The sequence below is a fragment of the Sus scrofa genome, chromosome 1, assembly GCF_000003025.6.
Source record: "Sus scrofa isolate TJ Tabasco breed Duroc chromosome 1, Sscrofa11.1, whole genome shotgun sequence".
NCBI classification, from domain to species: domain Eukaryota; kingdom Metazoa; phylum Chordata; class Mammalia; order Artiodactyla; family Suidae; genus Sus; species Sus scrofa.
In genome coordinates, this window is record NC_010443.5 from 9,733,352 (window position 1) to 9,745,958 (window position 12,607).

The window sequence follows — 12,607 nt, forward strand, 5'->3', positions numbered from 1 at the left end:
CAGGGGTCTTTGCATTTTTGGCAGAGACCCTGGAAAATGGAAAGTCCTTCAGACTAATGACATACCCGAAAGGCGACATTCCAGACACCGCGAGGCAGGAGGTGGATGACAAGGCCTGGGGTGGCGGCTGGTGCCTCACTCGACCTCGGGCTCCCTTACAGTCCTCCCAACACCTCTTCCCAAACTTATCTCTTCATTCCTTTTTCTTTTTTAGGGCTGCACCCACGGCGTATGGAGGTTCCCAGGCTAGGGGCCGAATGGGAGCTACAGCTGCCAGCCTACACCACAGCCCCAGCAATGCAGGATCCGAGCCACATCTGTGACCTGCACCTCAGATTGTGGAACGCCGGATCCTTAACCCACTGAGCGAGGCAAGGGATCGAACCCACATCCTCACGGACACTACGTTGGGTTCTTAACCTGCTGAGCTACAATGGGAACTCCTCATTCCTTTTTTGAAAACGAATCTCAGGTCTGAGACAGAAGAACACGTTAGATAACCCTCACTTCGAGCAGCCTGCTCTTCCATGGAGTTGCACACATCATCTGTGTGGCTGTCTTTTGGTGGTAACAGCATTTTAACCAGACAGAGCACCCGGGCGCACAGACTCATTTCACCCACACAACAGTCCCGCCAAGCGCATATGATTATCAGCATTCCAAGGGCGAGGCTATTAGACTCTCAGGGGGCTTGGCAGGTGCTGGTGGGCAGCGGGCTTCTGACTCAGGTCCTTGCCAGCCTCCTTCCTGGGGGCAGTCGTTGCACATGGAGGCAGGTGCTGGCTCCATAACTACTGTAACGCTGCTGCTACCGGAGCTCCTCGTCCTTCCCGCCCCCCTTTCCTGGAGCCAGAATTCCTCTGTCCCTGGGTCTCTCCGTGCGGCTCTGGGGTCAGCTCAGCCGACTTTGGCCACCTTATTCCAGCTGTTGTTGAACTGCTGGGCCCGCCCTCCACCCACGGTAGTTATGTGTCTTTGGTCACAAACCCTCACGTTTTCTCTGTACGTCCCCCTAAACCCACAACTCTGGGCCAGTCGTACTGTAAAACCGCTTTCCTCAGGTGCTTGAAGGATCCTAATATGCCTTTAGCTCGCCATTGTATTTTACTTTTATTCACATCCTTCAAGCTCTACATAGGACAGGAATTTCTAAATAGAAAAGACGGATGCATTCTGCAGGTGTTTTTGTGTGTGTGTTTGTGGTGTGTGTGTGCATGCCATCTGAGTGTGGGAGCGTTTTAACCTACTAGACTCACTCTCAAGTGTGGCTCCAGAACCACAGCAGCTGTGGCATCTCTGGGAACCTGTGAGACTCACTCTCAAGTGTGGCTCCAGAACCACAGCAGCTGTGGCATCTCTGGGAACCTACTGACTCGGAGACCCAACAGTCTCTGGGTGATTCTCTTGCTTGATCAAGTTTGAGACCACTTATCATCAGGATCAATCAGTCTCTTATGACTTGCTCTGCTAAGATCAAAATGTAAACAGTAGGAGCTCTGACTTTTTTCAAACTTATTTAACTGATAAGACATGCTGTGTGCATACACACACACACACACACACACACATACTCACTCACCTTCCAACCCTCCTCCTATTTTGAGAAGCCTCCCTCCCCATCTGGCTCTTCCTCCTGGAGACATTCAGTTATTGAGAAGAGTGTGTCTGAGCCTATTTCATGCTAAGGTAATTCAAAGAGAATGGATAAAGAGAGTAAATTAGGCCAAAAGAATGAAGCTGTAACAGTGGGATTTTAGGCACCTGGATGAGGGGTGGTGGTGGTGATATTAGCAGCCATGGAGGTAAAGTTGGTGGCAGTGCAGGTAATATTAGTTTTGATGCTGGGGGTGAAGGAGGCAGAGGTGGTGGCGATGTTGGTGGCGACGGCGTTGGAGCTACGGGCGGTAAAGGCAGCAGTGCTGCTTCCATGCCAGTCCCTCCCTCAGATCACATGACCTGCCTCCCCCACTCCTGGTCCAAAAAGTCTGCCCTGCGTGTGCCATGCTGTGCGCCACGGTGTGTCCGCTTGGACTTGAGTGAGCATGTGTCTGGCCACTTTGACTTTAGTGCCTCTAAAGTTTACAAAATCCCTAAAGCTTTTAAAATAAAAATAGGGGTTAAACCATTTGGATCCCCCAAATTAGAAAGAATAAATGAACCACCCAGCTGTACTTATAGGCAATTAATGTGATTCTGAGAGGGCTTCGCTGCAAGATAATGGAAAAGCTGATTATAAATGAGCCAGGAGTAACGAGGGAGGCCAGAGCAGTCCCTTGGCACTGGAGGAGCAGCCAGTGCTTGGCTCCGTCCCACGCAGGCTGCCTCCACACTGCCCTCCAAACCCGGCTGCCCACCCAGGGGCAGGACGGCAGGATGGCAGCGCAGGGCGGGCTGGGATCAGGTGGGGAGGAGTGGACAGGGCTGAAGCCTGGCCTGTTTGTGCAGCCCAGCAGCTTCAGAAAGAGAAGGCGGATGCAAAAAACCCAGAGAAGGACAAGGAATTGAGGGCAGGAAGGGAGGCTCCTAGAGAGCAGACTGGAAGCAGGACCTCTGAACTGGAAAGACAGCGGCAGAAGCAGGGAGCCTGCGAAGCGGGTGCAGCCAGGCAGCTGGCTGGGGCCTCTTTCTCCTGCGACACTGAGGACTCTCAAACCCCACTGGCAGATCAACTACTGTCCTTAAGTGGGCCCCACAGCTTGCATATTCCATTCTAATTTTATCCTCGTCTTTTTTTAAACTATTCCTCTGGGTCTTTTAAATATATGTATATAATTGGGGTTTGCTTTCTTACATCCTGCTGCAATTCTTTCCTGTAAACAAGTCCGAGTGTGAATGAGCAGATGAACGCACAAGCCTGAAGCACTTTTCATTCTGTGGTGAGCGAACCAAGTGCACCAGGCAGGCTGGGCTGTGGGTTGAGCTAGAACAAGTCTTCAACTGGCTTTTTCGCTTTTTTTTTTCTTTTTAGGGCCGCACCTGGGGCATATGGAAGTTCCCAGGCTAAGGGTCGAACTGGAGCGGCAGCTGCTGACCTGCGCCACAGCCACAGCAACTCGGGATCTGAGCCACATCCGTGAGCTGTGCCACAGCTCACAGCAATGCCGGATCCTTCACCCAGTGTGCAAGGCCAGGCATCGAACCCTCATCCTCATGGATACTAGTCGGTTCCTTACCGCTGAGCCATGACAGGAACTCCCACCCCCTCATCTTCTGAATAACTTCCTGTCCACGCTGTGAGCCTGGACTTCCCCCCGAGGCCGTCTCCTTGCGGCTGGGATGCAGGCTCCATCGATCAGAGGGGACTGCGCAGGGCCTCGGTGCAGAGGGAAGCGTGTGAAGGAGCAGGCTCAGCGAGGGGGTGGCGACGCGGCGGGGCGGCCAGATCTAGTTCCCCGGCCCGAGGGCCGTCAGTGCCGGGGCGGCTGGGCTGCGGTGGACCCGAGCTGCCCACATCAGGGCGTGGTGTGATGTGAAGCCCTGATCCTGGCAGAGCAGCCTTGACCTGTCCCTCCAGCCCCTCCACGATTCTGCGCGTTCACACCTAAGCCACACTAATAATTCCCTTCGGGCCCAAACTAGTCAGGGGCCATCCTGTTGTTCACAACCAAGACAGCGACGGGCGGGGCCATGCACGGAGCACCCTCGCGCCAGGGCTGCGGCTCCCTGCCCCCGCAGCACCTCACTGCGTCTTCTCACCGAACAGAGCAGCAGCGACGGGCTGGGGCCGCGCTGCCTCGGTCACTCTCAGGTCAGCCTGTTTGGGGCAGTGACGGGTCTCCTGGGGAGACGTTGCGCTTTGTCCTCAAAGCTGGAGTCTGCTCCAGACCTTTTCTGGAAGAGACTGCGACACTGACGTGGACACTGCAGCTCACCTGGGATCGCAGGGTGCTTCCTGGGCCAACCGCTCCCTCTCAGCCCGGAGCCCGGGGTCTGGGGAGGAGCGTGGGCCTTGCACAGGCCCAGCCGCCACTGCCCTGGGGCCCCTCAATCTGGGGCTCAGCCCATCTCCCAGCTGCCTGCATAGACCTCGTCACTGCTCAGAAGAGACGGACGCTGCCTTAGACTCTGTGTGCGTGTGTGTATATGTGTACGGGTGTGTGTGTGTATGGTTGTGTGTGTCTATGTAGGTGTTTGTATAGGTGTGTGTGGGTACAGATGTGTGTTCGTTTAGGTAAGTGTGTGTAGGTGTGTATACATGTAGGTGTACATATGTGTCGGTGTGTGTACGTGTCGGTGTGTGTACGTGTAGGTGTGTGTACATGTAGGTGTGTGTATGTGTAGGTGTGTGCATATGTAGGTGTGTGTATATGTAGGTGCACATGAAGGTGTGTGTACATGTAGGTGTGTGTATGTGTAGGTGTGTGCATATGTAGGTGTGTGTATATGTAGGTGCACATGAAGGTGTGTGTACATGTAGGTGTGTGTACATGTAGGTGTGTGTATGTGTAGGTGTGTGCATATGTAGGTGTGTGCATATGTAGGTGTATGTGTAGGTGTGTGTATATGTAGGTGCACATGAAGATGTGTGTAGGTGTGTGTAGGTGTGTGTGTATGCATGCAGCTGTACATGTAGGTGTGTGTATGTGTAAGTGTGTGTGGGTATGTAAGGCACTGTCCTTCACTTCAACTCCTAACTTTATTAAATCATCAGAGCTCTTCACTGAATGTTTGGAATATTCAATTTACTGCATCTCCGCAGAAGCCGGTGCCGTGCCACCAAAGGGACGGCTGCACGCGCTCCCTCTCCTTCAGATGACCCTGGTCCCAAATCAGAACCACAGAGCAGGCGGCTCTTTCTGTGAGCGACACTTCTTAACTCCCACAGTTATGACCTTCAAGCCACAGGCAGCATTTAAGTTCTGGAACTGACCCTGCTTTATGCCTTCGCTCACTCAGCACGTGTCAAGCACTCGCTCTGTGCCGGGTGCGTGTGAAGTGTGGGGACCCTGGGGTGACAGGGACAGGGGTGAGCCTGGTGTGCCTCGGGCAGGCAGGCAGGGCTGAGAGTGTGGACGGGAGGCAGGGTCCCTGCAGAGAGCTGGGGAAACAGCCAACAGTCCCCAGAGAAAAAGAGGAGGAAGCTTGGGCCAGGAAAGCTGGAGCGTGGCCAACGGCAGGAGCACATAATTTGCAGCACAAAACAAAAATGCAGGCCCACATTCAAAACTTATTAAGAATTATCAGACAGTGACAGCAGTGTAAGACACAAGCGTAGGACCCTGTGGGATGGCAGACGTGGTGCCTATGAAGCCGGCCCTGTGCAAGGACGAGGGTGAGAGGTAAATGGGGCCAGGTCATGAGGCCTTGGGCAGAGAGAAACCTGGATTTTATTCTCTGACTCTTCCTCGACTTACACTGTGGTTAATCTGATAAACACACTGCCAACTGAAATGTAAATAGAAATGCATTTAATACACGTAACCCAGTGAACACCGTAGCTTGGCCTCCCTACCTAAACGTGCTCAGAACACCCACATTAGCCCACAGAGAGGCCAAATCATCTCGCACGAAGCCTGTGTTTCACTAAAGCGCTGAACCTCTCACGTGACTTACCGACCACTGCACTAAAGTGAAAAGCAGTGGTTGGAAGCCTATGGCTGTGGACCCTGTGATCCTCAGGCTGCTGGGAGCGGCCGCTGCCCAGCATCTCACGACGATGCTTCTCCTTTACCTGGGAAGAGATCTGAATGCAAAATTCCAAGTACGGTTTCTCTGAATGTGTGTCACTTGCACCCCACTGCAAAATGTGAAACATCCTAAGTCCAACCACCGTAGTTTGGGGACCATCTGTACCTGCAGTGGCGGCCAGCCTGGCCCAGGGCTGCACAAGAGGAGCGGGAGGAAGAGGGTGGGCTTCAGAGATTGCTGCTGGGTGGGCCGGGGGCAGTGAGAGGACCGCAGCCCTGGAGTTCTGCCTGCTGCGCCCATGTGGAGAGGCCATTGGCCAGCCCTGTGGGGACGTGGCCAGCGGGGCCTCCCCAGGGCAGCCGTGCCTCTCTGAGCAGATGCCCTTCTCTCCCATCTCATGGCCCATCCCAGCTCATGGCCACGGCAGTCTTGCTGGAGACCCTGCACAGTCGGAGGCCGTGCTGCCAGATGCTAAATCTGCCCCCTAAGAAATCCGAGGACAAAATGTGCAGCAGCCACTGTCCAAAACCAATATGTACAAAACAGCACAGAGCCCATCTGAGCAGCAGGTGTCACAGCGGTAAACACTGGAGCCAAACGTGTTGGCTTTGGCAACGCTCGCTCGCATCTTGTCCTGGAAGCAGAGTTGATCGGAGCTGGAACCTGGGAATAGAAGCTCGGCTGCCCTCGCCGGCTGTCATCCAAAGCGCTGCTAGGAAGGCCAAGGTTACCACGCCTGAGTGCCTGGCAGGCGCAGGGGATGGTCCAGCATCCTGGGGCCGTGCCGTGCCCACGTGGTCTGACTCAGCCTGTGATGCTGGCAGGATCATCCCCTATTTTTCAGGTGCTGAAAATGGGGCTCAGAGAAGTTGAGGGATTTGCTCAGGATTGCGCAGACCATTAAATGAAGCCCCTCACATTTTTAAAAAATATCTTCCTTTTTAATTTTTTTTTCTTTTTAGGGCCATACCCGTGGCATATGGAAGTTCCCAGGCTAGGGGTTGAACTGGAGCTACAGATGCCATCCTACACCACAGCCACAGCATCACAGGATCCAAGCCACATCTGCACTCTATGCTGCAGCTTGTGGCAATGCTGGATCCTTAACCCCCTAAGCAAGACCAGGGATTGAACTCAAGTTGGGTTCTTAACCCACTGAGCCACAACAGGAACTCCTAAATGAAGCCCAAATTTGAAAACAGGGGGTGTGGATCCCATGAGCTGCCAGCCTCTCTTTCTGTGCCAATGGCATCTGATTTTTACGGCAATCCTGCCGGCCCCAGAGGACTGCCTTCCGTCTGGCCTTGGCTGGTCACAAGAATCCTGTCTGCCTTTGACACTGTTGGTAGGGGGTAAGCATTCTGGCAAATGAGATGGGGGAGCAGGAGCTTCTGGAAGACTTTCTCCCTGATAGAAAGGGGAGGACAGTTCAAGGACAATCCCCTTTGTACACTCTGCCTCTCCTTCCTGCCTGTGGACTAGCTGTGGGATGGTAAGCTGTGTGCCTGGGGCAGCCTTTTTGGATCCATGAGGTAATAAGAATGAAGCCAACCAGCTGAATTTGCAGTGGAAGCCTGGCAGGTGCTCAGGGCCAGGAGGACATGGTGGGCTGTCAAACCAACCTCAGGACCTCCTACCTCCAGACTTTTTTTTTTCCCTTGTCCTTTTAGGGCCACACCCACAGCATATGGAGGTTCCCAGGCTAGGGGTTGAATCAGAGCTGTAGCCACTGGCTTACACCAGAGCCACAGCAACACCAAATCTAAGCCGTGTCTGTGACCCACACCATAGCTCTGGCAACGCCGGATCCTTAAACCACTGAGCAAGGCCAGGGATCGAACCCGCAACCTCATGGTTCCTAGTCGGATTTGTTTCTGCTGCGCCACCATGAGAACTCCCCTCCAGACTTCTTGTTGAGTGAGCAGCAAATGTCCATGTGGCCAAAGCCACTATCACTCAAGAATTGATTAGTTATTTTCAGTTGAAACCTCCAGACAATAACCCTGGTCTAACTTCAAAGCCCATGATTGCTTTCCTGTCACACTCGGATGTTGACTTGGGGTCGAGCTGTCACCCCAGGACCCTTGTCAACTTAATTCATGGAACAATTACAGAAATGATCCGAATTAGAAGCTGAAGAGAAGACCGTCAGTTTAAAGAAGGGGGGGGGGGTCCGTTCAGCACGATTGGAAAGCTGGGTTCGTTCCAGTCTTCGTGGTTCTTGGCCTGAATCCTAGCATCACGGGACTGCGAGCTGGAACAGTCCAGAACAATCACCTGGTCCAACCCGTGTTCCAGGTGACAAAGTTGAGGCCACGAGAGGCTAAGCGACTCCGCGCTGGCCCTTAGCCCATGACTTTTCCTTGCTCCCCACATAATCTAATTTCATCGACTTTCCCCCAAAGTCTGGTTGGTTAATCACCTCAAATCAAAGAGACTCAGTGTAATGGTATTCTTGTGTCAGGGTAAACGTTGGCTTTTTTCACATGTTTCCTTGTTGTGACCCAGTTCGGACCCTCTTCCGATGAGCTCAGCGGTGCAGACCATGCCCAGAAAACAGAAAGAACCTGGAGACACGGGGCAGGGGGCGGGGGGCAGTTCTTGGCTAAGATTAAAAATCGATTCCTTTTCAGACAGAGACAACCATCTTGAAGGCAAGTGCTGAGCAGTCAACAGACTAAGCTCTGAAGGGCCCCGGTCAGAAGTGTGGGCGCCACACCCCCCAGGGCGGGGACGGCCCAGGCGGGGGAGGGCTGAGGTGTGACACTGCCCTGGGACAGGGACTGATGTCCAGGGAGGACAGAAGAGACGGGCGACAGGCCTGAGGAGGAGACGCAGAGGCTTCTCAAAGGGAGCGGGAGGGGTGGGGGAGGCCGGCTCACTAAGAGAGGAGCTTGGAACCCGAGGACAGAGGCTCTGCTCCAGACCCAGCCCGTCCGGCCGAGGACCCGGAAGGAGAGCCCAGGTGTTTCCCTGGGGGCCGAGCAAGAACAGGTGGGGGGACAGTCCTGTGTCCCTCCCAGCCCCAAGGAGGTGGTGGAGGGCGGCCCCCTTCCTGGTGCCCTGAGAAGGGACAGAGCGAGAGCTCAGAGGGTGTCGCGGTGACCCCCACAAGCCTGGGGCCGTTTGGAACCGTGGCTGCCTTGGTGCCCACCAAGCATGGATAGTTCTGGCCAGTGCACCTCGTAGGAAAGGATGTGGGTGGTGAAAGCTGAGAGGAAGACCTCACGCCTCCGCAAATGCTACTGCAAGTGAGGCAGACACCTGCCCTAATCCCCCCTGTCACCCTTCACTGCTGCCACTAAAACGCTACAGAATAGGCCTGGGTGGTGGGCAGCCCCAGGGGCTGCGGGCTCCGGCTCACCTGCCACGTGCTCTGCCACGTGCCCACTCTCCTCCCGGCATCCTCAGACCAGGGTGGCATTCCCATCTCTTGGCAACGGCAGAGGGAAAGGTCAGGAACGTGTGATCACACAGGTGCTTCTGGAGCCTCTAATTGCTTCTCATTTGCTAAGATCTCATTGGTCAAAGCAGGTCACACGTTCAAGGCCAGAGTCAGTGTGCCCAGGCACCAGACAGTTCTGTGGGGAAGGGCATTTATGATGCAGGGAGAGGGGAAACTGGGCGACTCTTGCAATCCACCACACCATGGAAGCCACCACCTGCCAAACAGCCATCAAGGGAAAGGGGAAAATCCTGATTTTAACTGATCTTAAGCACAAAATAGCTGCCAGATCCTGAAATTGTCCTCGTGTCATCTGTAATTTACCTAAACTAGGTTTTCTGCCATTAGACAGAAATGAGGTTCAGGATAAAAATTAAGTTTAACTGTAGAAAAAGACATTGCAATTTTTGCTCCTGTGATGTGTCACTGTGATTTTTTTCCCCCACTACGTTCCTTAAGCCAAAGATTCACAATCACCCAAACGACGACACGTTAGCCTTAAATACTACAGAAGCCAGTTTTTGGAAGACTCCAACCAAATGAGGATATGATACCTAAAGATAATTTTACTTTCAAAAGCCAACAGAGAGGCGAGGGGCTGATTAAAAATTCCGATTTGGCTCACACCTGTGGATTCTGGAACCCAGGGTCCAGGCACCTCCCACACTCTCCCCGGAATATCACCTTTCTAATGGCAACGACTCTGTGATTACAGCAATAATTGCTCCAAATGTAAAATACCACTTATCTGGCTAGAAGATCTCTTTAGGTCAAGGCAAAAAATAACATGCAATTGCTTGTTGTCAAATGAATAATGTCATCATTAAACCAGTTCTAGGGCATAATCTGGTGCAAGACGGGTGGCTCAATTTAGAGTCGACTGGAATATCAAACTCTACAGACAAATGGCTCAGGAGTTCCCTGGTTAGGACTCAGCACGTTCATCACTGCAGCCCTGGTTCAATCCCTGGTGTGGGAACCGAGAGCCCTCATCAAAGCCCCTGCAGCCACAGCCTGAGTAAAACAACACATCAAGATGAACATCCCATGTTGTTCCTCATACTAGGACCCGGGCCTCTGGGGCCCAGGATTAAACCAGAAGGGTCTCCAATGACACAGGACAGCCGAAAGCATTCCACAGGTCTGAGCGATTTACCTCGAAGCAAGAATTTCACAAGGTTCTCTCCGATTGGGGGTGGGGAAGTCCTCGCCACTTCCACAGGAAGTTTGCGCCATTTGTCAGAGTCTCTGCCACGTCCTGCCAATTTCATGCGCGCGTGTGGGTATGTGTGTGTGTGTGTCCGTGTGCGCACGGGCTGTGCTGTTCCAGTGCTTCAAAAAACCACCCCCACCTCGCGCCTGCCGCCCACTCTCACCCGCGCCCAGTACTGGGCTCCGAGAAGATCCAGTGAAGGGGAGGCATCTTCAGTTTGGGATCCTTTAGAATGACTTATGTGGGGCTGGCAGTCCCTGCATCCCGGGGCACAGCGGGCCTCCGCCCTCGGGTATCAGGCCCTCTTGCCGAGTCTGGCATCAAGGGCTGCCCAGACCAGACAGACCTCGGGGGCCAAGGCCACACCCTGACCGGCCCAAGGCCATGGGCTTGCTAACTTCCCATGTGGTGATTGGCTAGGAGCAAGCACGTGACCCAGTCTGGGCCAGTTTCCAGGCTCCTAATGGAGGGACCCTCAGAGACTCCCTTCCTCTGGCCCAGGCAGGCCCAGAGCCCCGATGGGACGCCTGGTGTGAAGGAACACATCGCCCCATCGACTCCACCAGCTTCCCGCGGGCCCTTCTGTTCCCTCTGCAGGAACCACATGGATTCCATCCAGAAGCCGAAACACCTGTGCCTTCCGGAAGCCACGCCCTGTTGGGGGCTTGCCTCCTACCTGGGCGGTTCCCTCCCTTCCTCGTTTACATGCTCTTTGCTTGACCCTCTGTAGCAACCATCTCTTCAGTGAGAATCACAGCTGCTTACTTTCCCACCCAAGTCCCCACCACGCAGGGCAGAGCCAGAGGGTGACGAGACTGTCATTTCCTGAGCCCCTGCCCTGGGATGGGCCAGGGCTTACTCAAGCTAATTCTTCTCTGCTTCTCTAGGACTGTTATTATCCTGATTTTAGTATTTGGCACTGAAGCTTGGAGAGGTTAAGTGGCTCGTCCAAGGTCACAAAGCTGGCAGTCAACAGAAACAGAAATTGAGCCCTTAGGGACAGGGCTGTGGCATGTGGCTGCCCCATCTGGCTGCCTGGGGCCCCCCGCTGTCCACCCCTTCTGGCCCCTCTCCCTCCTGGCCCCTGCTCCTCACCACACCCTCACCCTGACCTGGCTTCACAGCAGGTGGGGGGTGCCACCCCCTGGAGGGGGAGAGACAGAGTCAGGTTTCATTGCCACACTTATTGTGTCACAAACCACCATGTGTCCTCAATGATGTGACAATGAGCCAGGCGTCCCTGCCTCTGGGGCTCTGGGCTTGCCCAATGAGACTCAAGACTCGAGACTCGCTTCAGCTGGGAGGCACCTGGGGGAATGAGGTGATGGTTCCTGGCGGGCTCGCCTATTCTCACTTGATTTCTTGCACTTTTACCATCACTGTGAGAAAAAGCTACCTGGGAGCAGCCACTGCCCTCGAGCCTCGGCCCAGCCTGGAGCAGAGGCATCCGGGCTGCTCCCCAGCTCTGCAGGGAGAAGCTGAGGCTCCCAAGCCCCATGCAGTCTAGAGCAGCAACTTCCGGTCAGATGCAGACGCTGCCCCAGCTGCCGTGGAAGTCTTAGCATTTGTCACTAAGGTTCTTGGCTATTGGCTGTCTGTGTGGCGGGTCACCCATGGGCTCTGTCGGCACCTATATTTTCATAACTTGTGCTGGTTTATCGCAGTCTGACAAAAGCATTTTGGCCGCGGAGTGCTATTTCTAGAAGGTCTTGTGGGCAGGGCACTTTCATAGAGGACCTGGTGTGGAGCAGACCCTTTTGGTAAACACAGGTGGCGATGGTGGTGGGGCGATGACACTGGTGATGGTAATTCTGTGAGAAGCCGGATGGAACTCAGCTGCTCGGGGCCGCCCCCGAGCTCCCCACTCCTCTCCACGGAAGAACTTCTTTCCAAAAAGAGCTGGATGCTCTAGCGCATCCCCCAAAGGGCACCTCCTCACCGCAGTCCACCTCCACAGCAGCTGGCCCAGGCCTGCGTGGCTTTCTCTAACGGTATTCACCTGCTCCTGGCATTTCCGCTCATAAACACAGAAGATGATTCTCCCCCAAAATTAACAAGATTATTATAGAAAATAAGTAATCATCAACTGAGGAATCACAGAGAGACGAGGACTAAAAGAAGCTGATGTGATAGACTTTTTCATCTTGTTATTTCTGGCAGGAGGCCAAGGCCTGACACATAATGAGGTGATAACAAGGAAAAAAGCTGTCATCTCCTGTGACCTCCTAGGCTTTCTGGGGGTGAGTTCAGGCCTCTCCCCTCTGTCCCCACTGGGTTTCCTGGGGAGCCCTGGGCAGCCTGGGCGTCACTCAGCTGGAAGA